The sequence below is a fragment of the Sorex araneus genome, chromosome 2, assembly GCF_027595985.1.
Source record: "Sorex araneus isolate mSorAra2 chromosome 2, mSorAra2.pri, whole genome shotgun sequence".
NCBI lineage: Eukaryota > Metazoa > Chordata > Mammalia > Eulipotyphla > Soricidae > Sorex > Sorex araneus.
The window spans coordinates 213,940,353-213,967,443 of NC_073303.1; the positions used below are offsets into that span (position 1 = coordinate 213,940,353).

General features: G+C 36.3%; 1 protein-coding gene across 5 annotated transcripts in view; it reads left to right on the forward strand.

Annotated features, from left to right (window-relative positions):
- TAFA2 (TAFA chemokine like family member 2) overlaps positions 1-27,091 on the forward strand; it is a 568,712-nt gene that overhangs the window by 395,087 nt on the left and 146,534 nt on the right. The window lies entirely within an intron of this gene.

Here is a 27,091-nt window from a genome sequence, read left to right on the forward strand (position 1 = left end):
TTCACTTGGTATGTTTGATAATCACTGAAAGAAACAATATCAGTAGTACATATCATTTGCTTAGTAATGAAATAAAATCCATGAACCATTCATTCTCTTATCGTGATGAACAAGGCATTAATGAATAAAATATTTACTTATTGCCAGGTATCTACTGCGTATCTTGCAGTTATTAGCAAGGAATCAATCATTTATTTGGGTAGAGCTTATTTAATGTGTTCTTAGCTCATATGAGTGATTGTCATCACCTAGTGTAGCTTGAAACCCTCAATCCCCTAAAATTTCTCATTTTATTTGGGTGGGAGAGGTTGAACCTTGATCAGTGGTGCTCAGGGAGGGATTAAGCCTGACTCTTTGCTTAGGAGGTGGTGCTGGGGCATCATTTGTAGTGCTGGGAATTAAATACAAGGTCAGGGGTATGCAAGCTAGTGTATTATTATAGTGACCCCTGTATTATTTCTCTGGCCTTCTTCTTTCTTAATTTATTTTTACTTTGGTTGAATTCAGTTTTTTGACAGAAGACCCACTATTATTATTATTATTATTTTTATTATTTGCTTTTTGGATTACACCCAGCGATGCACAGGGGTCACTCCTGCATTCAGGAATTAGCCCTGGTGGTGCTCAGGGGACCATATCAGATGCGGGGACTCAAACCCAGGTTGGCCGCGTGCAAGGCAAACGCCCTACCCGGTGTGCTGTCACTCCAGCCCAGACCCACCATTATTATTTGGAATTTTCCCCCAACAATCATACCTGCCAAAAAGGCATCATTAGATAACTTGTTTTCTATCGCTCAGAATGAAGAGCATATGATGTTGCAAGGATGCTTTTGGATTTCTGGTATTTTAGTAATTAAGTCCAGAGGGATTTCTGCCAGAAGCCGCTGGGTCCCAAGATCGGTATTTGCCTCTGGGATCATGGCTGTTCAGGAGCGGAGGAGCCGTTCGTGCGTGGCCGCTCGGGGTCTCATTTGGGCGGGGAGCTGGTCTGGTTCCGTCCCCCCATCCCAAGAGTCTCTTCTGGCCTTCTTCTTTAACTTTCATTCCCACAGACATAGTCTATGTTTTGCCTGTAATATATACATAATACATATACGTATTCTGTAATTTATAGATTATTTGGGCTGGAGCGATAGCACAGAGGTAGGGTGTTCCTCTCTCGAGTGGCTGACCCATGTTCAATTCCTCCACCCCTCTCGGAGAGCCCAGCAAGCTACTGAGAGTATCTCGCCTACAAGGCAGAGCGTGGCAAGCTACCCATGGCGTGTTGGATATGCCAAAAACAGTAACAATAAGTCTCACAATGAGAGATGTTCCTGGTGCCCGCTCGAACAAATCAATGAGCAATGGGATGACAGTGACAGTGATTATTTGTTATGAGAGCAAGATTTTTTATTCCCGTGAACAAATTCATATTCACATGGGAGATATCACTCTCTTGAAAATGTAGGACCTTTTATTACTATAACTGTGTTATCGTATCATTCTTTTCCTGTTGTTAATCATCATTCATTAAAGTCAGTATCGCATATCACTGTAACAAGACTTAAAGGTTTGGAGACACTAGTATAACTAGTAGTATATAAATAATTTACATCTTAATAAATTTGTGTGACACAATACTTGAAGGAAGTGTTTTTTACATTCTTCTAATTTATTTTATCCATAATTTTTCTTGAGTATCATAAATGAAAGACGGTGTCTTACTGAAGTGCATTCAATCATATCAGAATTTTAGTATTAGTTCTATGAGCACCATTTTAATCAAATCACCAAATCATACTATTTTATAACTTTTGATAGTAATACAAGATATCATCCCACAAGATATATCAACATTTTTTATAAACTGTTTATGAGTTCATGATGAGTATGGGGCATTGCATTTGTAGTGAAAGAGACTGGAGAATAATTTAAAATGGCATCTGCTCAGAGTGGAGAAAAATCAAAGAACTTAGAATCAGGAGAATTTAAGGATTCAGTTGAGTGTCATTGGGTGGAACATGTTACTTCTGAAATTTGTTTCTTTGTAAAATAGTAATACTAGCTGTTTATTTTCCTACAATAGATTGGTGTAGAGATAAACAATGATAATATATAAAATTTATTTTAAAGTGGTTTAAAATCACTGTATCATTGTCATCCCATTGCTCATCGATTTGCTCGAGCGGGCACCAGTAACGTCTCCATTGTGAGACTTGTTGTTATTGTTTTTGACATATCGGACATGCCACGGGTCGCTTGCCAGGCTTTGCCGTGCGGGTGAGATCCTCTCAGGAGCTTGCTGGGCTCTCCAAGAGGAACGGAGGAATCAAACCCGTCCTATCGCTCCAGCCCAGTAGTATAGATAATCTAAAAAAAAAAAAAAAGCTTATAGTGACCAACCCAGTTGTTCTCAGGGAGACTAGGTTTGACTGGGTGTGTAAACCACCAGGAATACAACCTGTAGTGCTTCACACTCAGGCCTCACACAGACGAGGCATGAGCTCTGGCACATGCGTTATCTCCTGGCCCTAACACGAACACTTTATAAACGTTCGCAGAATCATGAATCGAAGAGGGACTTCCTCTAGACATGTCAGCCTTTACCTAACATAGAAGCCCTCTGCATTTATGCGGAGCAGCATAAGTTCTCCTCCACTAAACAATACTATAAAGCAGGAATTTTTCGTCCTCATTTTGCAGGTGATAAACTGAGGTGGTGATATGGTTAACACTTGTGCAAGGTGAGAAAGCTGACAGGGGGGTTATAGGAATGCAGATGTCTGGCTATAGGACTTATAAGACACTACATTATTTTCTCTCTCTATCTTTTTGATATCTTTTTCCTTTCTTTTGTTTTTCATTTTGTTTTTTGGGACCAAACCCTGCTGTGCTCAGGGGCTCACTCCTAGCCAGGTTTCGGAGACCCTATGGGGTACAGGGGAGTAGACCTGGGTTGGTTACCTCCAAGTCAGACACTCTCCCTGCCTCCAATACCACATTGTTTCACAATGATCAAGATGATTATTTACCAACTGTTGGTTTTCAATCTTGTGACTTTAAAGAATAGAAGACAAAATAAAATGTGAAAACAGTTTATGGTGAAGATCAAGTCCCAGATCTCACAAATAAATTGCAGGCAAAAAAGCAAGCTTAAGAGTAAAAGTGAACGCTGAATACTGATGTTTCTGAATATGCAAGAGGAACTATCTGGACCCAAAGATAGAATTTCCATTTCCAGTTAGGATTTTAGTCATTTTCCCATTTTATTTAGGTCATTGGGAAGACTGGTCAGTGAATTCCTGTAGGGAATTCTGACTAGTAATGTCTGTCTTTAGGAATGAAGTCTGACTTGTAATGAACAATCCTACTTCTACTGAAATATCTAACATCATTTGGGAGGAGGGGACTTAAAATAGAAATCGTTATAGGCACTGTCATTTAAATTTAAATTTTAATATGTGTTTCTTGGGAAGTGAAATTTAAGTGAAAATCTCATAGGGAATATTTTCTTACTCTTTAAAAGTATGGTATAGTATACATGGCAATCAGTCTCGAATTCCTTTTCTCCCTTCAAACTCTGCTGGATTTTATTAATGGAATTGTAAATACCAAAGCTTGCACACACATCTGGCTGTGATACTTATACATCTTAGCTGTGGTAGTCATTAGAGGTTAGGCTGTGTTGCTTACACACTTGGGCATGTAGAGATCAGAAATTTGCTTCCCTTTAGTTGCAGAGAGTCTCTTGCCCGCACACCTGGCTGTCTTCCCCAGGGCCCCTCAAAGGGGATGGGCTCCAGCTTCCCTCCCCACCCTGAGCAGAGCTCCCGGCAGCTGAAGACCACTGGAACCTAGCCACAGCCATGCTTGAGGCCCCTCTCCACACGTTCGGACAGGCCTCATGCATGAAGGTACCGGAGAGGAACCCAGGTGTGTGTAATTCCATCAACGGCTAACACCCAGAGACTTAAAAGCAAGCTCCCAGAAGCAATATCTTGTAGCCTACATCTCCCTCTGGGAGAAACTGGCAAGCTTCTGAGTTTCCTGCCCACATGGGACAGCCTTGCAAGCTTCCCATGGCGTATTCGTATGCTAAATCCAGTAACAAGCTGGATCTCATTCCCCTGACCCTGAAAGACCCCCCAGTGTGACATCCTTGGGAGGGCCAAGTGGAGAGAGACTTCTAAGATGTCAGGGAAAAGATGAGTGGAGAGGTTACTGAGCCTGCTCAAGAAATCCATGATTAACGGGGATTTCATGATTCGTGATTCGTGATTAGTTGCAGTACTTTTACCATGCTTTCTAGAGATCACTGTCAAGGTGCACAAGTTACGGTTTTTGGTGCTCACACCTGTGCTTGTCAGAGGCCATACTACCTGGCCATCACACTTAACATCTCTTTAGTGAGGGTGCTCACTGGAGGATGCACCTCTTTTTGTGGTACTCACACACACATAGCTGGCAATCATTTGCAGAGGTGGGGTATCGCCAACAACAGAACTTCAAGACGCAAGCAGCAATGCTGGCAGGAATTTTCTGGAACATATGGGGCACGAGGGATTAGAACTCACAGTCAAATGCTTTCAAGGCCAGAGCTCAAATCCCATGGTATTCCTCTGGGCCTTCATTCTTTGCCGAGATGTGAAATTCATATGCTTTTTACAAATGTGTGTGTTGTAGGAGAGTATTTTGAGGAAAGTGAGTATTACCTGCTAGTAGGGAAAAAAATCAAGCTGTTTTATAACGTTATTTTCAAGTTGTAGCTAGTTCACGGGAAGGTTACTGGTGAGAAAATCAATCAATTGAGCACATTTTACATGATTCGAAACAAATTGCTTTGGAGTTATAAAGAGAAATGGAAATCAGCTACAGATAAAAATGACAATGCCACTAATAGAGAATTCAGGGGAAAAACATGTTAGCATGCCTTTTTAATGTGATTGGGTTATTTGTGCAGTTGTTCTAACCCATGTGTTATTTCCTAGCTGTGCAAATGTTTTATCCCAAGCCGGATGTTACTTATGTATATATAAGAAAAATTAAAAACAAATATACTCTTATCGTTCTTATTCCCTAACAGAGACATGCAACTCCATCTTTGTTCTGGAAAACTGTGGCAAGTTGTGATCTAGAATGTTAGTATATCAGGTAGACATTTACGTTAAAGATAGGTATAGTTTGGCTGCTTCTCTCTAAAGGGAGCATAACATGAGGCCCTCATAACCATGCCACCTCTCCAGGCTGTTTCACACAGGGCGCCCCGGGCGTGGGGGGGGGCAGGTGAGAGCCCTTCCCACCCCAAGGGACTCAGCTCGGGCAGCCAAAAACCTCCACAACCCAACCACCACCACACTCAAGGCTGCTCCCCATGCTCAGGTCTTGCCTCACATATGAGTCAACATATTCCTGGACTGCGAGACACATCATAAAACACTTCCTATCCATTCTCCATAATTACCACACCACATTTGATGGGTTTCAGATAGTAGGCAACAAATCACAGAGGGAAATATATATATATATACATATATATGCATATGTACATATTTTCAGATATATACACCAAAGCTCACATCACCTAAACTTTAACAACATGTTAGTGATCTCCTACAAGCTGTAAGCTTGTACAGCAGTTCTTCATAACAGACAATATGAAATGTACTGTTGCAGTTGTGTTTTGGGACAGGGATTGGGGATTGGGATGGAAACATTCTGAATTTGGTGATGGGAAGGTGCAGTCGTGGTGGGATGGGTGTTTGAATATTGAATGTAATCAAATATTGTGAACTAATTTATAAAATTAAAAAAAAAGTCATGTGGAGTTCATGCCCAATTCAATCAGCTTAATCAATGGCTGGATAAATAGGAGTGCTCCTACATCATAAAAAAACAAAAGATGGGTGGGTTCTCCCCCTTTGAATTTGTATTTTCAATTTTTATCTTCTTAAAATGTATCTTAAACTATGTAAATGTTTATTTAAAATATTAGATAAAACTAACTTTTAAAAAGCCAATTGTGTTGACAGATGAGTAAATATTCACATTTCTAAACATCTTTACCATCTTTGCCTACAATGGTCCTTAATGTATTAATATCAAATTCTTACAAGGTTCTTTAATTTTTTTTTGTTTTCCAGTTATTTATCACTCATTCAACAAATATATGTTTGTTATACACTTATTTTGTGCCAAGAGACCATCAGATGGATTAGATCATTTTGCTCTTAAGAAGCTCATAAGCTAAAAGAAGACCATAGTTATATAATAAAGCTATGAACATGAGAAATGCTGAAAGCTTATCTGTTCACAGATGGGGATAAAACCTGTGCATATGCACATAATAACAACAGAAAAATTGTCAATCTGCTACTGTTGAAAAAAGGTTGAATTACTTTGTTTAAAATAAGCTAAAATGATTGGAAACGTCATAAATATATGTCAGCCTAGGAGGGTCAGTGAAAGTGGACTGCAGCTGATGTGTAATGGATGAGTAAAGGACATATGTGGGAGGGAAGTGTAGGTAGTTGGGAGGCAGTTAAGAATGAGAGCTCTGTGTGGGAAGTAAAACGGAAAGGATTGCTGCGAGCTAGAATGGCAAAAATCACTGTTTGATAAGACACATTTAGGAGATGAACTTGAATCTTTTGTTTCTCTATAGTGACAATTTATGTGTTAAAGAAAAAGAACTTTCACAATTTTAACTTCATAGTCGTTAATGTAGTTTTGCATTTTTAAAAATCATAATTTTTGAAGATGCATTGGTTTACCACATTATATATTTTAGAAACGTGTTTACATCTCTTCAGCTGTGTAAAGAGATGAAAATATATGTACCTCTAAAATATCAATGGCTTTCCTTTAAAATCTGATAGACACCTTTCCCATGTCCCTTGTTCTTACTTTCCACTCTGTTTTACTCTGGTTCTGTTTTCAGGATCCAAGATATTTTTATTTTTTAAATCTTTTCAATTGCTTTTTTTTATATAACCCATGTATAAGTATTTGTTTTCCTCCTGGTTTAGTTTACTTAGCATAGTTCCCCTAAATTCCATCCAGTTATTACAATGGTAAAATTTTATCTTTCTATAGTTCTATAGTATTCCATTGAGTGTATCATCACATCTGAATACAATTATATATCTATGGACACTTAAGTTGTTTGCACATGTTGGTGGTTTTAAGTTGTTCTGAAGAGACCATATGGGTGCACATTTATTTTCGAATCAGTGCTTTTGTATTTTTGAATAGATATATAAAAGTGCAAATGCTGAATCACAATATATTTTTGAGTTTTTGAGGAATGTCCATGTTATTATAAAAAATATCTTATCAATTTACATTTTTACAGACAGCTCATGGGCTCTTTTTTCCCCTACACTTTTCTAACTCTTGTTTCTAGTCCTTTTTGATGTTGGTCATTCTCACATGTGTGCTGTGACATCTTATAATTTGGGTTTGCATTTCTCTAAAACAAACGTTAACCATTTATTCATGTGCCTGTTGGTCATCTGCATATCATCTTTGGATAATTGTCTATTCAGAATTTCTTCTCATCTTTTGATTGATCGTTTTAAATATTATTCTTTATATAAACCCTTGTTGGTGTATGATGTAAAAATGTGTTTTACCACTTAGAGAAAACATCTTTGATTAAAATTTTTCTTTGTTGTGCAGAACTTTTCACTTAGATTTGGTATCATTTGTTTCTTTTTGCTTTTGTTTTCTTTGCCATTGCAGTTGTCACCCCAAAAATATCTTTAAGGCTTGTGTTGTGAAGTGTACTGATTGTGTTTTTTTCTAAGTATTTTTGATGTAGGTCATCTAAGTATGTATCTAATCCATTTTGAATTAAATTTTGTTTCAATAATTTTGTTTCACTAATTGGTGATATAGTGTTATTATCTTAGTCTGGATGTCAAGTTTTCCCAGGACCATTTTTTTCTGAATAATCTTCCCTTTCTCCTTTGTATGATCCTCACTATTTTATAGAAAATTGACTGTGTATGTGTAGATTTACTTCTGGGAACTCAGTTCTTATTCTACTACCATACTATTTTGATTACTATTGTTTTATAGTATAGTTAAAGACATGGTAACTCAATTTTACTTTCTTTTTTTCAGGATTTACTTGACTACTCAGAGTCTTTTTTGCTCTTATATAAATTTTAGTATTTTTTGATCTATTTTCTTAAAAATTCCATTGGAATTTTGATATGGATTGGACTGAATCTGTATTTTGCTTTAGGTGAAATGGTCATTTTTAGCAATGTTAATCAATTTAGCCAGCCTCATCTCTGTTTATAATCATTTAAAACGTTTTTGGTTTTTATACTCAATTTTTTTCTTTAAGTAAAACCTACTGCATTATTAAAAAATGCAAATATTTTATTCATTTCTTACTATCAAGTACATTTCTAGCATTACTTCCACTCATGCATCATTAAAAAAAATTCTTCCTTGCTATTGCCAAATGATATAGTATATAATAAACAAAACGTTATAACTTAAAATGCATCCTGATTAATTATGTAAACTGGTAATTTTTTAAAAGCATTACTAATTATTTAGTACCTTTATTCATAAAGGAATCATTAGCTGGAGTTAGTAAGTCAGATGTGCAACTTATTTCACAGTAACTGTTGCAAAGTCCTGGCAAAGCCTTTTCTCCACAGTACTCCAAGTGATGAAACATCTCTGGGATTACTCTCACAGGAAAATCCACTACCTTAAAAAATTACCCACCCAACTTGTCTTCCATTCTACCCTCTTCCTTACCTTCATGTATTTGTTTTTTTGTGAGTTATCCTCTGAATCTATATTTTATCTTATTCTCTTTTTAATTTATATCTATTAATCTTTATTTATATCTATTCTTCAATTGGTCAGTAGAGGGTTCGGACTGAAGCCATAGCACAGCAGGTAGGGTGTTTGCTTTGCATGCAGTTGTCCTGGGTTTGATTCTTTCGTCCTTCTCGGAGGGCCCGGCAAGCTACCAAGAGTATCACACCACACGGCAGAGTCTGGCAAGCTACCTGTGGCGTATTCGATATGCCAAAAACAGTAACAAGTCTCACAATGGAGACATCACTGGTGCCCGCTTGAGCAAATTGATGAACAATGGGATGACAGTGCTACAGTGCTATCCTTCAATTGTGTATTCTAATATTGCACACCAGATAAAACAATTAAATGCTTATCTTTTCCTTTCTGACTTATTTGTTTTATATTATTCCCTTGAGTTCCTCTATGTATCTATGAATGACAAATTTTCATTATATAAAACATGATCAGCTGAGGGACCAGAGAGATAGTATAGTAGGTAGGGCCCTTTCTTTGCACAATACGAGTTAGATTCCTGGCATCCCATATGGTTCCCTGAGTACTTCCAGGGGTAATTCTGAGTGCAGAGCCAGGAGTAATGCTGACCATCACCGGATGTGGCCCCCAAACAAAAAATAGTTCAATAGTATTTCATTGTATAAATGTACCACATTTTTTTCAATTGTCTTTTGATGAGTACTTTGCTTGATTTTACTTTTTAGCTGTTGTATTAGTTGATTAAAGACTCTGGGGTAGCTATAACATATTCTTTAAATCCTTGTATATTCTTTGAGTTGATATTACATTTTTGAATTATATGGTAGCTCCATTTTTAACTTTTTGAGGAAGCTCCATATGTTTTACAAAATGTCTTTGCCAATTTATGTTTCCACCAATAGTTCCTTTTTCTCCACCTCCCCTCCAACACTTGTTTCTTTTGATGTAAGCTACTCTCACAGGTTTGAGGTGGTACTTCATTGTAGTGTTAATTTGAATTTTTCTGATAGTAAGTGATGATGTACATCTTTACATATTCCTATCAACCATTTGTACATACTCATTGGAAAGTGTTTATTTAAATCTTCTGCCAATATTTTTAGTGCATTGTGTTTTTTTTCTTTTTTACTTGGTTATATGAATTCTTTTTATAATGAGGTAAAATAGTTTTATTTGGGAAATTGACATATGTTAGGAGCATATTTACTCTCTGTATAGACTGTAGTTTTTCTTCTATATATATGTATTTATCTTTTGCTGAATAAAAGCTTTTTGTTTCAATGTAGTACCAGTTATTTACTGGGTTATTTACTTTCATTTCATTTCTCTTGCTGTTGGTGATCAACTCCCCAAGGCATTTCTAATTCAGATGTCTTAGAATATTTAATGTATTTTTTTCTATATTGTTTGGGTTTTATCTTGAGATCTTTAATAGATGTGAATTTATTTTTTAAATTGAGTTAGTGCATAGTTTATTTCACTGTTTTGCATGTAACTGTCTGATTTCCCCAGTATTATTTGTCTAGGAGACTTTTCTTCATTGTATGATCAAATGTTGTTTTACTTGAAGTTGTGTTAAAGTTATATAAACAGAGAAAATAGCTAAAACAAAGTCAACTGTTGTATTTTATGAACAATCAAACATTTATCCTTTGTCATTTTCTTACTTGAAGCAATCAACTTCATTTTAAAAGTGAATATCATTCTCAAGTCTTTAGGAACAATCACTTTATTTTTCAAGTCATAAATGTTTGAGGAATACTTTGTCGATATATTGGCTTTGCAGAAGAAATAGAATGATTTACATTCATAATTTAGTTATTTTAGTATTGTTTTTGTATGTGTGCAATGTGGAATTTAACCTAAGATTAACCTCACATCTGCAGCAAACACTGGATTGCAGAACTCCAGCTCCGAGGCCCAGAGTTATTTTTGAACTTGAACAGAATCACTTGTATCACTTGTCATCCCGTTGCTCATCAATTTGCTTGAGTGAGCGCCAGTTACATCTTCATTTGTCCCTGTCGCGTGCTAGTGTAGCCCAATGGTGTCTGCTCGCTCCAGGATCACAAAGAAAAGAACCACAAACCATTTGTTCAGGGTCTCGACGAAGAAGTCTGACTATCGCATAGGTGGGCAATCAGGCGGTCTTTTGACGTCCTACGGAATCCAGTCCGTAAAGGCTCTATTAACAGTAACAATAATGGACCTCATTAATGGAATATAATAGTTTAGCAATATACATATATATTATATGCATGTTATGTGCATTCAGGATAAAATCTAATCCCTAACCTTGATAGTTTGATAAAATCTAATTCCTAACCTTGATAGTTTGTTATGGGTTGTATGACCATAACAATATTTATAATCTATTGATAAATCACTGTTACTGTATCACTGTCATCCTGTTGCTCATTGCTTTGCTTGAGCAGGTACCAGTAGAATCTCCACTGTAAGACTTACTGTTACTGTTTTTGGCATATCGAACACGCCACAGGTGAAGTACTCTCGGTAGCTTGCTGGGTTCTCCGAGAGGGGCGGAGAAATCGAACGCAGATCGGTCACATGCAAGGCAAATGCCCTACCCACTGTGCTATCACTCCAGCCCATATTGATAAATATAGAGAAAAATTGATAATTTTTTCTATTGATAAATATAGAGAAAAATTTTATCTACTATATAAAATTATCAACTATACAAGAAGAGAACAAACATAAAGCATGTTAGTGACCAGTTATAATTGAGTATTTAAAAAATTTGAGTTTGTTCACATTTAACTTAAGTTTTATATTTCCCAAAGAGTCTGATTCTCAACCTGAACCCTTAATTTTTTTTCCAGGGGATTGTTTCCCAGATAATATTCAGGGGATCTATCATGGGTCACTTCTAGAGTATCTTGGCCAACCAGGCCAGATATTTCAATGCTAGAGCCAGAAAATATGATGCAACTTGCACCTTGCAGTGTTGTGGATCCAAAGACCACAGCTGGGGGCTGTGTGATACCAGGGTTCAAACTTGGGTCCTTTAACATACACCACTGATTTATGTCCCAGATTCCTTAAATAGATTGTCTTTTATTTCAAAACGTATATTGATAGTATTTCAAATAGTATGCGAAGTGGAGCAAAAGCTGGCTTTATTAAAATGACTTCTATGGTTAGCTAAACACAACTATTCCATTATAGTGTCAGTGAAGGGATTGTGCTCTTAAAAAATGGAATTGGGCGACCATTTATCTAATCTATCAATAATAGCTAATAAATTCTATATGTTTTAATGTTTTGTTTATGAGCTTCTTTTTCGCACCATTAATTATGCAATTACGCTTGGCTAAGCACTTTCGAGTTATCTTATGATTGTTTCTGCCCCCCTTACATATACTAGAGTGCTTTAAAATACGGGGTTATTGAGGTGTTTTCTTAAGAAATGAGTTGTCTTCTCAGCAGGCTTACTAATATTTCATGTTCCTCTTTTTTTCTTTAAAGTCCTAAATCTAACTTTAAAAAAATTAAAGGTAACATCCAGCAATGCTCAGGGATTGCTCCTGGCTCTGCACTCAGGAACAACTCTGGGACTATATGGAATACTAGGGATTGAAACCAGTTCAACTGTGTGGAAGGCAAATGTCCTACCCATTACCCTTAAATCTGACTTCTGTCAAACCTCTAATACCAAATCTTCACAGGGAAACTTTCTGTTCTAAAAATTCTGGCTTCTTTAATACATCAGAGGTTAATCATTGACCCAGAATAGTTTGTGATGCTGCTTTAGAGGTTACTGTGTCATTTTCTTGGAAGTCAAGCAAAAGCTTTGAGCTTAAGCTCTTGGAAAGTAGAATTTTGGAATGACCAAGCCCTTGGATATATTTCCCCCCATATGTTTTCTAATTTTTTCCCCTAGAGAAGATGCCTCTGATTCACTGAACAAGGAATCAAAGTAAAAGCTGCTATGAATAATATATTTAACTGTCTTACAGTTTACTAAGATCACTGAATGCCCTGTGTCACAATAAAGGGGGGTTTGTATTTTTGCTGACAAAAGTTGCAAGCATGATCAAACTAGAGCCCACTGTCAAATACAAGAAATTTAAAATACCAACTCCAACTCCAGTAATTGCTCTAAAGACTGTTTATCATTTGTGTCTCATATTTATGATATGGTTTTCGTCCTCTGCTTTTTTTTCTGATTTTCTAGGAACACACAACTACCATGCCACACATACCAAGTTTTTCCTGATTTATTCCTTATGATTTCTTTAGTTGGTCCTAAACTCAACATGATGGTGTCCTCCGTTCAATTTTAGAAGTCTATTTGTGTTATATTAACATGGAATCATATACTGAGTATATGATTGTTAGTCTTTTTTTTTTTTAATACTACTGCATGAAGTTTTGTGGAATGTTTTCAAGGCAAGGCGCAATCTATCATCCAGGAATGAGAAAACACTCAGTTATCCTTACAAAGCTGATTTTGTATGAGCTAATAATAGATTCTCACATGGTTGATAATTATTCATGAGTTGTGCTTTTTCAGACAATTTGTTACTTCTCTGTAACTGCTTTGTGATATTTTACTGAAGCACAGTTTTAGCAGAACCAAATTATTATTTCTGTTTACTCTCATTTCAAATTAGATCATAATGGAAATCTGAGTCTAATGAGCTTTAAAACCTCATTCCTGTATAAATGATCCATTTAAACCTAAATAATAAAGATCTTAATCTTGGAAATATAAATCTCTATATCTCAAGAAAATAATAACCATTTATAATAGGTAGAAAATATTGTTTTAGTTATACTATTGGAATAATAAAAAAATTTGCTTCTTTTGACAAATGACTCCATATATGTGATTTGGTTTTGAATAGTGAAATGTTAACCATATTTGAATTTTTCTTAATATTCTTGAAATATTTTTCTAAAACAGTTAGGTAATATTTTTTTCCTTCAGCCTATAGATGCTTGTTATTCAGTATCAAAGTCTTAAGAAATGTTTCCTTACTAGCTAAACTATAAAATAAGTTTTAAATAAAAATCTCACTGGGCTGTTCTAGAAAAGAAATTTTTAAATGAATAAAGAGAAAGTTCAGGTTAAAAAAACCTTTTTTTAAAAAAGCACCACTTGCCCCAATAATTTATATTTATGCACACATTATTAATTTTTAGAACTAATCCTTATAATTGGGAATATGTTATTATTTACAGGATTTTATTAACTTTGAAATTATGCATGACTCTTCTATACATTCTGCTTTTTCTGTATTATCATAGCTTGCTACTTGACATGTTTACGCATCATTTTTGAAACATTAAATTGTTTGAATGTATTTGAAAGTTGTTCTGTGTGTTTATATATTCATACATTCATTTGTTGTAAAAATGCAGCAACATCTAAATTATAATAACATGTATAATCACTTCAACTGATTGAAAAAAGCCAGTAAGGCATCACTTGATTATTCCTTCAATGCAGTGTTCATTTAATTATTTTTAGAGGACTATTTAACACAACTTTTCTTTAGAACTTGTGACTTTTTAAAATGGTTTTCAAAGAGAATCTTTGACCTTTATGATATTTAATCTTAAAAAAATTCCCACTGCCTTTTAAATAATGAAAACTTGCTTTAAGAACAGAGTAGTAAATCAAAATTGAACAAAAATTTAAGTTTTTTCAAAATTTCGGTCCACACCTGGCAAAGCTCAGGTCTTACTCCTGGCTCTGTGCTTAAGAAACTCATACCCTGTGGTGCTTTGGGGCCGTATGTGGTGCTGGCGAATGAACCTGGGTTGGTTGCATGCAAAGTGGACACCTTGCCTGCAGTACCATTTCTCTGGTTCCCAAACATCATTTATCTATTTTAAAAGTCTCACACCTGTACTTGTACACAGAAATAACCATTACTTAACTTTTATCTTTGTTATCTTTTCCCTCATGCTCTTTAAGTGCGATTAAATTTCTTTTCCTCAGTTCTCTCCATTTTTGTACAAGATCTAAGGAACATACTCTGATGTCTTAGTCCCGATTTATTGGTTACCCTCAGCTATTCTTTGCCTGTTTGCTTCCTTCTTCCTTCTGCAGACTTACTCGATTTCTCCATATGTTTGTCCACCCATTCATCTCTCAAGTTACACAACGTCAGTTGCTGCTAAATCCTGCCTACCACTAGTCTATTTCAATATCAAATGAAAAATCTCTACTAAGTAATTGTGACTTAGGTTGAAATATGTCTCATATTGAATATTTCAAAAGCAAAGAATGTCTTCTTCATTGTTGAATATCTCTGACTTGCTCTAGTGTTTTAGTACGTTGTTACTGTTTTGTATTTATTATTTTGGATGACATTAAAATGTTATTTTATATGTAGGGCTCATCACACTTTTAAATTTTTTTAAGTAAGAATTCCCTGAATTTTCTTGACCTGGAGTGTATGTTTTAGTTTTATTTCTAGATAGTATTTGAGTGAGTTCATTGAATCTTGACATGATAATCCTTTTAAATGGGGTTAGTGTAAAAATCTCATAAACCTGAATAAACTCAGGGCTTTACTTTGCTTCTTAGTCTTCACACAGATTTATGTAATCTACTCTTTGGAAATTGAAAATGTCAGACATTTCAGAGGATCTGTACCTGACATTTTCATGAACAACAGAGTTCAATTAAAAAAAAAATCAAGAGCACAGTTTGCTGAAATAGCATATGTCTTTAGAACAAAGGCACTTAGTTGCTCTTGATTTTATCCATTTGACATGTGGCCCACAATAAAAAGTCAGTTTCCCATGTGGTAACATCTCTTCGACTACGAAAAGTAGATAACATTTCTTATTTTTTCTCATTTCTTGGTAAAAGTCTGTAGTTGATTGAGAAAAGTCATAATGCAATATTAAACATAGTTATTTTTTATCTTTCTTTTTAGATTTAGCTATTTATATTTTTAAAATAATTTTTTCGGGTCACACCCAGCGATGTACAGGGGTTACTCCTGGCTCTACACTCAGGAATTACTCCTGGTGGTGCTTGGGGGACCATATGGGATGCTGGGAATCGAACCTGGGTCGGTCTCGTGCAAGGCAAACACCCTACCCGTGGTGCTATGGCTATGTGCTATGTGCTATGGCTCTGACCCCAATTTTTATTTTTTATTGAATCCCTATAAGATAAACAATTACAAAGCTGTTCCTGGTCAGTTTTCAGTCACACACTATTTCAACACTCATCCCTTCACTAGTGTACATTTCCCACCAGTTTCCCTCCTGCCACACCCTCCCTCACCTTGCCTCTGTTGTAGGCAGTTGTCTCTCTCTCTCTCTCTCTCTCTCTCTCTCTCTCTCTCTCTCTCTCTCTCGGGCATTATGATTTGCAATGGAAATACTGAGAGGCCATCATGTTTGCTCCTTTACCCACGTTCAGCACACATCTTCCCTCCAGAGCCATCACTTGCAATCATCATAGTGGTTCTCTATCACAACTGCCCTCTCCTCCAGCACATTTTTGTTGATGTAATTTTTTTAAATGTAGCTTTGAACACTGTTGTCCCGTTATTCATTGATTTGCTCAAGTGGGCATCAATAGCATCTCAATTGTGAGACTTTGTTGTTACTTTTTTTTGGCATATCAAATACAACAGAGGTAGCTTGCCAGGCTCTGCTGTGCAGGCAGGATACTCTCTGTAGCTTGCCGGGCTCTCCAAGAGGGACAGAGAAGTCGAACCAGGGTCGGTCGCATGCAAGGCAAATTGCCCTACCCATAGCCTAGTGGCTAAAGCGTTTGCCTTGCATGTGCCAACCTGGGTTCAATTCCTCCTTCCCTCTCAGAGAACCTGGCAAGCTACCAGGAGTATCCCACCCACAGGGCAGAGCCTGGCAAGCTACCCATGGTGTATGTATTCGATATGCCATGCCAACAACAGTAACAACAAGTCTCACAATGGAGACTTTACTGGTGCCCGCTCGAGCAAATCCATGAGCAATGGGATGACAGAGATACAGTTATACAGTGAGCTTTGAACAATGGGTGAAAACATCAAGCTTCCCTATGAAAGTATTTGCAACTCAAATACAAATTTTTAAAATAAAATAATATATTAGTTATTTTTAAATAAACCTAATATCAATCACACAATATTTTGGGGGGGGTGGGCAGCACACAGTGCTCAGGGATTGCTACTGGCTTCACACTCAGAAATCACTCCGACAGTGCTTGGGCTATCATATGTGGAATGCCTGGAGTCTAACCCAGATCAGCCTTGTGCAAGGCAAATGCCCAGGCACTGTGCTATTGCTTTGGCCTCACATGCTTACATGCTTTAAAAAATAAGTCGTGTGTCCTTGAATTATTAGCATTGGCTATCCTACTGCATAAGTTTCAGAAGAACGAAGTGGCAATCTAGGATAGTAGGGTTTACCTTGAGAGATCAAATCTGACTTGGTTTATATAGGCTCTATTTGGCTTGGCAACTCTAACATTTTTCTTGACAAAACTGTTTATTTAAGATACCTGTAAGTTCACTTCTTTCTGTTTCCATTCTTTGACACAGTCCAGTCTTCAAGCAATGTACTGGCTTAAAAAAGGTCCTTCTAAAATACCCTTTTTTTGAGTAATATAAGTCCCATTTGACTTCACATTTCAAGTGAGGGGAGAGAAGTTTTGCAGTGATGTAGCTGTTGTATTTCTCTTGTGGTTGGCTGTCATTCATGGCAGATACAACACCACGGACCAAATTTACAATGGAACTTAATCGCTGGTAGAAGCAGACTATGGTTTTGCATTTTCCTCTAGTACTTTACCACGTTTCACAGGAAACATGGAAAATACTTAGTATACTGTGTTAGTGAAGAGATCTTTGAGTCTTTGTTGAATCAGATTAAAGAGGCTTTGTGCTAATATATGATCTCTTTAATACCTTGAGTCTTGGCTCTTGCATGTAAATGCTTTACCTTCCTTAGCCTTGATTTCTGGTACCTCTAGAACTTCTGGCTTCTGAAGGATGCCCTTGATCTTACTAAAATTCTAAATTTCACCCATAATTCCTTTTCCTGATCTTTGAATGTTTCTCAAGTATCTCCCAACCTCCTTACTTTCTCACTATCTATATGAACATAGCAGGAGAAAAACTGGAACAACCAGAAAAACTGAACAAAAACCCTGTGGAAAAGACACAGATAATTGTTTTTCTTGCTCTTTCACCAGACAGTTGGTCACGAAAAATGGTATTTTCATTTATCTAGAGATCTTGAATATTGAAAAGAGGAACTTTCAAGAAAAGAAAAAAATGCCTAAAACTTCCCAATGATGATGGATACATAATGCAAAAAGTTTTGCTGAACATTGTCGTAGGAACAGAAATAATTCCCTGGCAACTGGTATCACACTGTTTTGCTCTATATCTTTGCCTCATTCAGTTACTCTGTCATCTCTCAACTACTTCCAATAGAGAAGGCTCTACTCCTGTAATCTGTGTGGCTTATTGTCAACACTATTTTTGAAGGTGTATATTATAAATTAATATGTATATTAAATTAAAAAAATTAAACTTTAAAGGATACTGCTAAAATCTCAGGGCTGGGATGAATGGAGAAGTTACTGGCACCCGCTCAAGCAAATCGATGAACCATGTGATGACAGTGATATAGTGTGATACAGTGATTAAATTTATAAAAGGGTTGTCAAAGACCAACAGCAGTGAATGTTTAACACAGTCTTATAACCAAAGTAAATTTTAAAAGTTTTAAAATATACAAAGTTTATTTCTTGTGTCAGTCAAACTGACTGGTTGTGAAACATGCCAAATAACATTATCACTGATCTATCACACTGGCTATAAATATCTAGGTACAGTGAAATACAGAACTGAGACACTTCAGGCAAATATATATATATATATATATATATATATATATATATATATATATGAAGTGTATTAAGTCAGAATTAACCTAAAAATGCCACTGCTTTCTACATCACAACACACAACTCCATTTTGGTAACTGCTGACTCAGTGGATTCAGTTTAGAATTACTGGCCCTCAGAGGACAGCAAGGACTTTATGTTCCCCGGGCTCTCTGCTCCAGACAACCTAAGAAATTGAGCACCATGAGTATTCTGTATACTTCCACAGTTCTAGATGTTTGTTTGCAGAAGGCATCTACCTAACATTTTCCTTCATAGCTATGTCATCTTTGCTTGGCTATTTCCTTATTCTTCTGATATCAATTCCTACCTTCTTAGACAACAAAATTCACTTCATTGTTCTAAGAGATCATTATTGTCCTCCATTATTTTTAGCATTTATAGCATCGCTCTATTCCTCTTTCTGGCCTATCCTTCCTCCTCCTCCCCACCCTGCCTCCACAAATAGATAATAAATTGTTAAAGAACAAAAAATTGCTTGCTTCAGTGCCCTGAAGGCAGAGTCAAGTTTTAACATCTGGGAGAGCAAGACTGAGGAATGTCCTAATGTTTGAAAATTTATTCTTCATGTTTTGAAGTCATGTGTTATCTCGAAGGCAGCGTTTCTCAACCATGGCAGTAATCCTTAGAGATGAGCATTTTTTATTGTGAGAAGACCTTCAAGGCATTGTAGAATTGTAGCAGCTCTTGCCACCTAATTCCACTTAGATTCAACCACCTGCACCCCTGATGTTACAGCAAAATTATATTCAGATATTACTGAATGTATGGGGAACAGGGGTGGCAATGGGATTTACCAAGGTAAGAATCACAGCTGAAGCTAGCCATTACGATCTTGACCTAAGCCAACTACTTCAAAACTAATAAAAGATGCATTTTCTAATGTGTGTTAATGTTAGATGCTTATACGTCTCCTTGTTGCTTCACCCCGGCTTCAATACTGTACATCTGGCTGGCAAAAATAGGTACTCAAACATGTTTGCTGAGAGTACCAGAAATGCCAGGGAAGAAGACATTTTTCAATCATTGAATTGCCACTGCTTATTTGTTTGTTTCATTTTCTGCTTCAGTAAGAACAATGAGAAAATTGTTTCTAGGCCGTGTCCCACGCCTTCTATGAGGCCAATCAGGCCCTACCTGATTACAGTTCTTCCTACCTGACTAGGCTCATCTCAGATTACTTTTTTTTTTCCCCATCTTGAATGAAGGATTCTTCTGATGTGTCAGTTTTGTATTTTTTTCTTTTTGTCAGTTCTGAGTCTTGACATATGTTGTGTTCTCTATCTGGAATAGGCTTCTCTTTCAGCTGCTTGTGTGAAATGAACATGCTCTGGGTTGAAATTCATATTAAACAAGCTTGGAAAAAGAGGGACTTAGCAGGAGTTGCATAATTCTAGCACTCACTTAACTATATGAGGGAGTTATTCAGGCTAGGGAGATACCTGACACGAGGATGCAAAGTGTTGCCTGTATTGCTTCATGTCGTTTACCTGTCATGTCTGAACTTCTCTGACATAAACTCCTGCAACACATGCAGAGAGCAGAATAATACACCTCCTCATCCTTGTGTCAACTGCTCTCCAACTACAGAGAAGTGACTCACTTTGCGTCTAGTTTAAAATAGCCCTGGCAGGGGGCCAAGCTCACATAAGTCTGATGTGGCCGCACAAAGTTCTTTTGGAAGTTTGTGAGCCAACAGCCTATTCAAATGTTTTCTGCTCTCCTGGTTGATTGTTTTCAATCCTTCAGTGCTCATCGCCAATATCATTTCTTCAAAAAACACTAGTTACAAGCTCTTGTAGCACTCCGTGCTTCTTAGCAGCACTTATTAAAATTGTAATTACTTTTTTATTGGTATAATTTGTTTGGTATGTTTCTGCACCACTAGAACGCAACCTCCAAGAGTGAAGCAACTACATCTATCTTGTTCTGTTTGCAACAATTAGCACAATGTCTTACTAAAAGTAAATATCTGATTAGTTGTTATAAAATATAGGAATGAATTCCTGGACTTTGTCTCCAAATTTCAAACCTAACAATTTAAGTGATCTAATACATTATGAATTACATTGTATTTCAGAGTGGAAATGATTAAAAATTCAAAATGAGAGCCAGAGAGATATTATAGAAGATCTGGTTCTTGTCCTTGCATGAAGCTGACCTAAATTCAATCTCTGGCACTACTTATGGTCCTCCAAGTACTACCAGGAGTAATCCTTGAGTATGGTGTGGTATGATCCAAAAAGCAAAAATAAAATTAAAAAAAAAACAGTTTCAAGTAAATGAATATTAGTGAGTTTATATAATAAACTGGCTGGAGTGATAGCCTAGTGGGTAGGGCATTTGCCTTGCACGTGGCCGATCCGGGTTCGATTCCTCCACCCCTCTCGAAGAACCCAGCAAGCTACGGAGAATATCCCGCCCGCACAGCAGAGCCTGGCAAGCTACCTGTGGCGTATTCAATATGCCAAAAGCAGTAACAACAAGTCTTATAATGGAGGCATTACTGTTGCCCACTCGAGCAAATCGATGAGCAATGGGAGTACAGTGACAGTGAGATAATAAACATGCTGTCTACATTAAGAATTTGACTCACATCTAAATTTTATCAACAAGATGGTTATATGTCAAAAGTGCTTTGCAACTGATGCAACTAATAGGCTAGCCCAATAAATTAAAGGCCATTAATCTGAATCAAGAACATTCATTGTGATCATTGTGAAAAGTGACATTGAAGAGTAAAGAAGGACTCACATGTGGAGAAAATTAGGTGGCATATAATGTTTGGTCATTACAAACTCAAAGGAATGGTAATAAACTTATAGAAAAAAAAGGTTTAAAAGACTCATGTGGCATATCAACTTCTCTCCCTTTGAAATCTGTTGGTTCTACTATGAAAAAAATGCAGGTAAATTTACAGGGAAAGATGTTAAATGATGGATTTTCTATGTAAGGATTGAAACTTTGCTAGTTAAAATGCAACAAATAAAATTAAAATACAAGAAATAGACTTTAAATATTTATGGCAGTAACAAAGATAATATTTTAAATATATTAGTAATTCTTTTCAAATTCATATGGAAAGAAACCAGCACATACTTTCATATGTTAGCAGGAAATTCACAAAGGAAGACATATAATTTTATGAGAACTATAAAAACATAGAAAAGCACTCAATTACATGATTAATTTGCTAAAGTTGTAAGTGATATATGTAAAGTCAGCAAGGTTATGAGCACTTCATGGTAGCTATTTATGGTAAAAATATTTATGAATTAGTACTGAGGAATACATTTGAATTTCAAAAGAAGCAATTCTGTATTAGTTTGTATTTATCTTTTAAAAGGAGTGATTTATTTTATAACACTAAGATGAGCAGTGTTTAAGTCATGGCATAAAATTATAAAATTTAAAGCTGGGAAAAAATATGAAAGTGCATAATATTGAGGGATTTTGTAAATCTAACCCTAAGAATTAGGTACTGAATAATACAGTTGTCTAAGTGTAAGTTATGTAAGGAAATAGCTATTGTAATTCTCCTTAGTTCAGTGCTAAAGATGCTAAGTGCAATTGTTCAATTACTATATTCTGCCCTAAACTCTAGGCTCTTAAGAGTGGGCGCTATATCTTGTTCATGGCTAGAATGAAGTCTCACAAAAAGTAAAGTATTCATCTTTTAGTTAGTTATGAATGAAGTCCCACAAAAAAACAAAATATTAATCTTTTAGTTATGAATGAATGAATTAAGGAAGGAACACAATTTCTATACTCTTTAATTTAACAATATTTCACTTCTAGAGAAATTGTATTAGGAAAAAAGTCAGATCTATGGCAAAGACTTATCTGTAGGGCCTTTATTCAATGTTATTTTATGCATTTTAATTTTTGTTTTGTTTAGGGGCGAATGGCAACTGTGCTAGTAGCTTACTCTTGTTTCTGCTTATGGGCCACACATGGAGGTACTTGGGAAAACATATGTGGTCCCAGGGACTGAACTGGGGATGTGCTATACACAAGAATACTACCCACTGTACTGTCTCTCTGTCCTCCTTTCTGGCAATTTTTTTAAAAAGTTGTCATTACAGCATTGTCCATAATAGCAAAAAATGAATTAATCATAGGAGAGTGGTAAAATATTATACTGTCATAGGGACTGGAGGAATAACTTAGTGTCTTTGAATTCCTTCCTTGTAAGCATAAGGTTGAAGGTTCAATCCCCAGGGCTGATGTTGGGATACCATATGGGTAAAGGGGATTGATCCTGGTTGGCTGTGTGCAAGGTAAGCCCCTAACCCACTGTATTACCTCTTTGGCTCACAGGTAAAGTTTCTGTTGATTTTCCCTCAACTCTTCATACAAGGAGAGATGGATTCATATTTGGGTGAGAAGAGCTAATAGCAGTCAAGACAGAACAAAATAAGTGACAGTAAAAAGGAGAATGGTTGGAAAATTACATTTGAAGTGACTAATACTATGAAGCTAATAAATTATATAGATTAATATATGTAATTACATATACATATTAATTACATTAATATATGTAATTACATAGATAATTACCACAGCTTCCACAAGGAATACCATATTAAATAATTGATTAAAAGTGGAATGAAATTTTTAAAAAAATTGTTGTAATTAAACAAGAAAGAATAAAAATCTAGTCAAACGGTAAAATCAAATCTTGGTCAGTTTTTCAAGCTAAGAAGAAATTTTAGTTTGCAGTTTCATCCCACTTATTTTTAACTTCAGGGTTTGTTCACTGTTTGAAGTTGTCTAATTAGGACTGTTTCCAGTGAGTTGATTTCTTCCTCAGAAAGGACTTGGGAAAATGTGCCCTGACCTCTTTGCTAGCCAAACAACGTATAAAACTCTGTATACCATGCCAGTACACTACTATATAGAGATTTAGAACCTCTGAGTAAACACAGTTGCAAATGTCGCTGCAGATTGGCCTGAAGACACTGTCATTCTGCCAGTTTTCTCTCTGAAGCAGCCAAAGTCCTGGGTCAGGTTAAGGCCAACATTATGAATCAGTGGAGTTATTCAGAGCAGAAATAAGAGCTGATGTGCAGGTGAAGAATTCAATTTCTGCCAACACTAGAAAGTCCAATGCGATTGATCTTACTGACACTGCCACATTCTTATTGCTCTCTAGTGAGAAGAGATCTTGTTCTTTCTTTTTTTTCTTTTTTGGCTTTTTTGGGTCACACTGGTGATGCACAGGGTTTACTCCTGGCTCATGCACTCAGGAATTAACTCCTGGCGGTGCTCAGGGGACCATATGGGATGCTGGGAATCAAACCCGGGTTGGCCACATGCAAGGCAAACACCCTACCCACTGTGCTATTGCTCCAGCCCTGAGAAGAGATCTCCTTAGAGAAATTCTGGCCACAATTGGGTCTAGGAACAAACTGATGAGGAGAAAACAGAAGCCATATTTTAACCGTGTTGCTTCATGGTGCTTAGAGGAGTAAGTGACTCAGTGTGTATAAATGTTGGCACTGTACCTGGTACATAGAATTTAAGAAAGGGTGTGAGTGAAATGCTTATGGATTCATTGGATTAAAAATTTGGAGAAAATATTGCGGCGTGGCCTATTGGGGTTTAGTGAGAGCATGACGTTGGCTAGCAGTGACTTAAAGATAAGGGCTGAAATACCCTGGAGGTCCCTTTTGCAAGTATGGTTGCGGCCTCTGGTATAGCTTGAACATGGAGTTCAACTGGGATTGCTGACCAGAGCATCAAGAGGTGACCCTCCTTTGCCTTGGACTGACAGTGACTTGGTGGCAGAATTGTTTCTGAGAGTGACAATTCAGAGGAGGAACATCTGGCAGATGAGTTTTCCAAGGGAATCAGATTAATTTGTGTTGGTTTCTTCCCATCTGTAGCACTTTCGTCCCGCTGTTCATTGATTGCTCGAGCGGGCACCAGTAACGTCTCCATTGTGAGACTCGTTGCTACTGTCTTTGGCATATCGAATACGCCACGGGGAACTTGCCAGGCTCTGCCGTGCGGGCGTGATACTCTCAGTAGCTTGCCAGTTTCTCCGAGAGGGACGGAGGAATCGAACCCGGGTCAGCCGGGTGTTGCAAGACAAACACCCTACCGCTGTGCTATCACTCTAATCTATTATTCTGATCTAGTCTTGGAAACTACAGTGTCAGTTTTCTTCTGGCATAATTACACACAAGTAATTAAGGCCAGCCCAGACTAAGAAAGATAACTAAATTCCAGGGCAGTGGGGATTCAGATCCCGTCTCTTGGTTGACAAGTAGCAAGATTACATGGCAAAAGAACAAGCTGGAAGAAAGAGTCCATTGCTACCATCTTTGAAAATGCAAGTTGCAGTAGTCTGTAACTCTTAATGAAACTGTACGTATATTGATTTTTCCTTTAAGAATTTGGTAGTGAAAAATAATATATTAAACATGAAGGGAGAATTTCAAACTTATTTTAAAATTTAAAAGTATAGGAGTTCAATTGAATAGGATATACAATTTAGGGGAAAGTAAGACTCTAGAAGGTAATATGCATACCTCTTCTCATTTGTTGTGCTCTCAAAGCCATTATTATGACAATTCTGGAAATCTGTAGGAATAGAGTGATCAAAACTTTGCTGTGCACAAATTACAGAGGAAGGAAGGTATATCCAGGGCCCTTTGGATTTTAACCAGAATAGCTCTTAACTGATGAGTTTTATAATCAAGTTCCATGTGATATTTTACTTCAAAGGATTTTATTGGTAAAAATATACTGAAAGTAAAATATATGTTCTTAAAGTTCTATTTTGATTCAGTCTATGTTACTATTTATCTATTCCCATATGGTTCATAAGCAAAAAGTCACAGTAATTTTATTTTACTTGCTTTTTGGGTCACACCTGTTGATGCACAGGGGTCACTCCTGGCTCTGTACTCAGGAATTACCCCTGCAGTCCTCAGGGGACCATATGGGAAGCTGGGAATCAAACCCAGGTCGGCCTCGGGCCGCGTGCAAGGCAAATGCCCTACCCGCTGTGCTATTGCTTCAGCCCCAGTCACAGTAATTTTAAGCTTTTAGGTTATTGGCAGGGAATAGATGAAAGTAAAAAGTACCAGTTGTTTAAAATCATTGTGTATCAAGCTCGAGAGGGCCCTTACATAAGCTCAGAAGGCCCTCCCATTAAATCCACCCACTACTGAAAAAGTAGGTATTAATACCCATAATTTGTCTTGGCTCACCCAGGGGCTCCAAACTAAATTTTTTCATCTGCGAACTCAGTATTCTAAAAAAATGGAGTTCAAATTTATTACAGAAATAGATATAAAAGTGTAGTTGTTTTGTATTCAGTGTATACTTGGCCCACTGACATCAAGGTCAAATTTGAATAATACATTCATAGAAATGAATTCTGAAATGTGATCACCTAAAGTTTATGACCTAAATTATTATAAATATTACGATGTTATGAAGGACTCAAGGCTGAAATGTTCAGCATTATAAGAGATATAATTTTCCTTTCTCATCTTTCACAGTACTCCAACAGATACTACTTTATTTTTTATGATGTGAAACAGATACTGTCCATAGAAGTAGATAAAAGAGAAGGTATTTGAGGGATACTACTTATTTATCTTAACTTATGTTTTAAAAGTTCCTTGTGTATAAATTGAAGGTGATTTAAAATAAATATTTTATGGGTATTAACATTTATAAATAATATACATAGAATTATTATATAATCCATATAATTTCCCTCATAATTATACTCATAGTTTACATTAATTAAAAGCTTTGAATCAATAATATGTTTTTCAAGTGTACTTTTCCCTAATATTTATTAAATACATGCATTTTTATATTTAATTATTTAGATGTTTTAAGGTTTTTGCCATGAATTAGCAGTTTTCCCTTGTCTATAAATAATTGAAGAATGTAGTTGAAGCAAGTATAAATGTTGTCACTAATGGATGGCTTAACTAGAATAAATTTATCCAAATTCAAACTGTATTTTGACCAAGCAGATAATTACAGGTTTATATACAATAATCGGAGAAGGTCACTCAAATCAGTGGGTCCCAATTCCACTGAAAGACTGTCTCTGAAAATAAAGCAAAACTCACATTACTGAAATAAATAATAATTTTCAACTGCAGAGGAAAACAATTATCCAAGGGATCAAACTTAAAATGTATCTCACATGATAACATCATACTAGACTTATTTTCTATATTCACAATTTAATAAAACATGATAGGTGATTTTGAATAGCTCTCTCTAAAAACCATCAACTGACCTACTATTTAGAATATCTTAAAAATAATATCTGCCAATTAACCTTGAATTTGTACTTAACTTCATTTGCCTGGTGCAGAACTTACAAATTATCAATGCACTC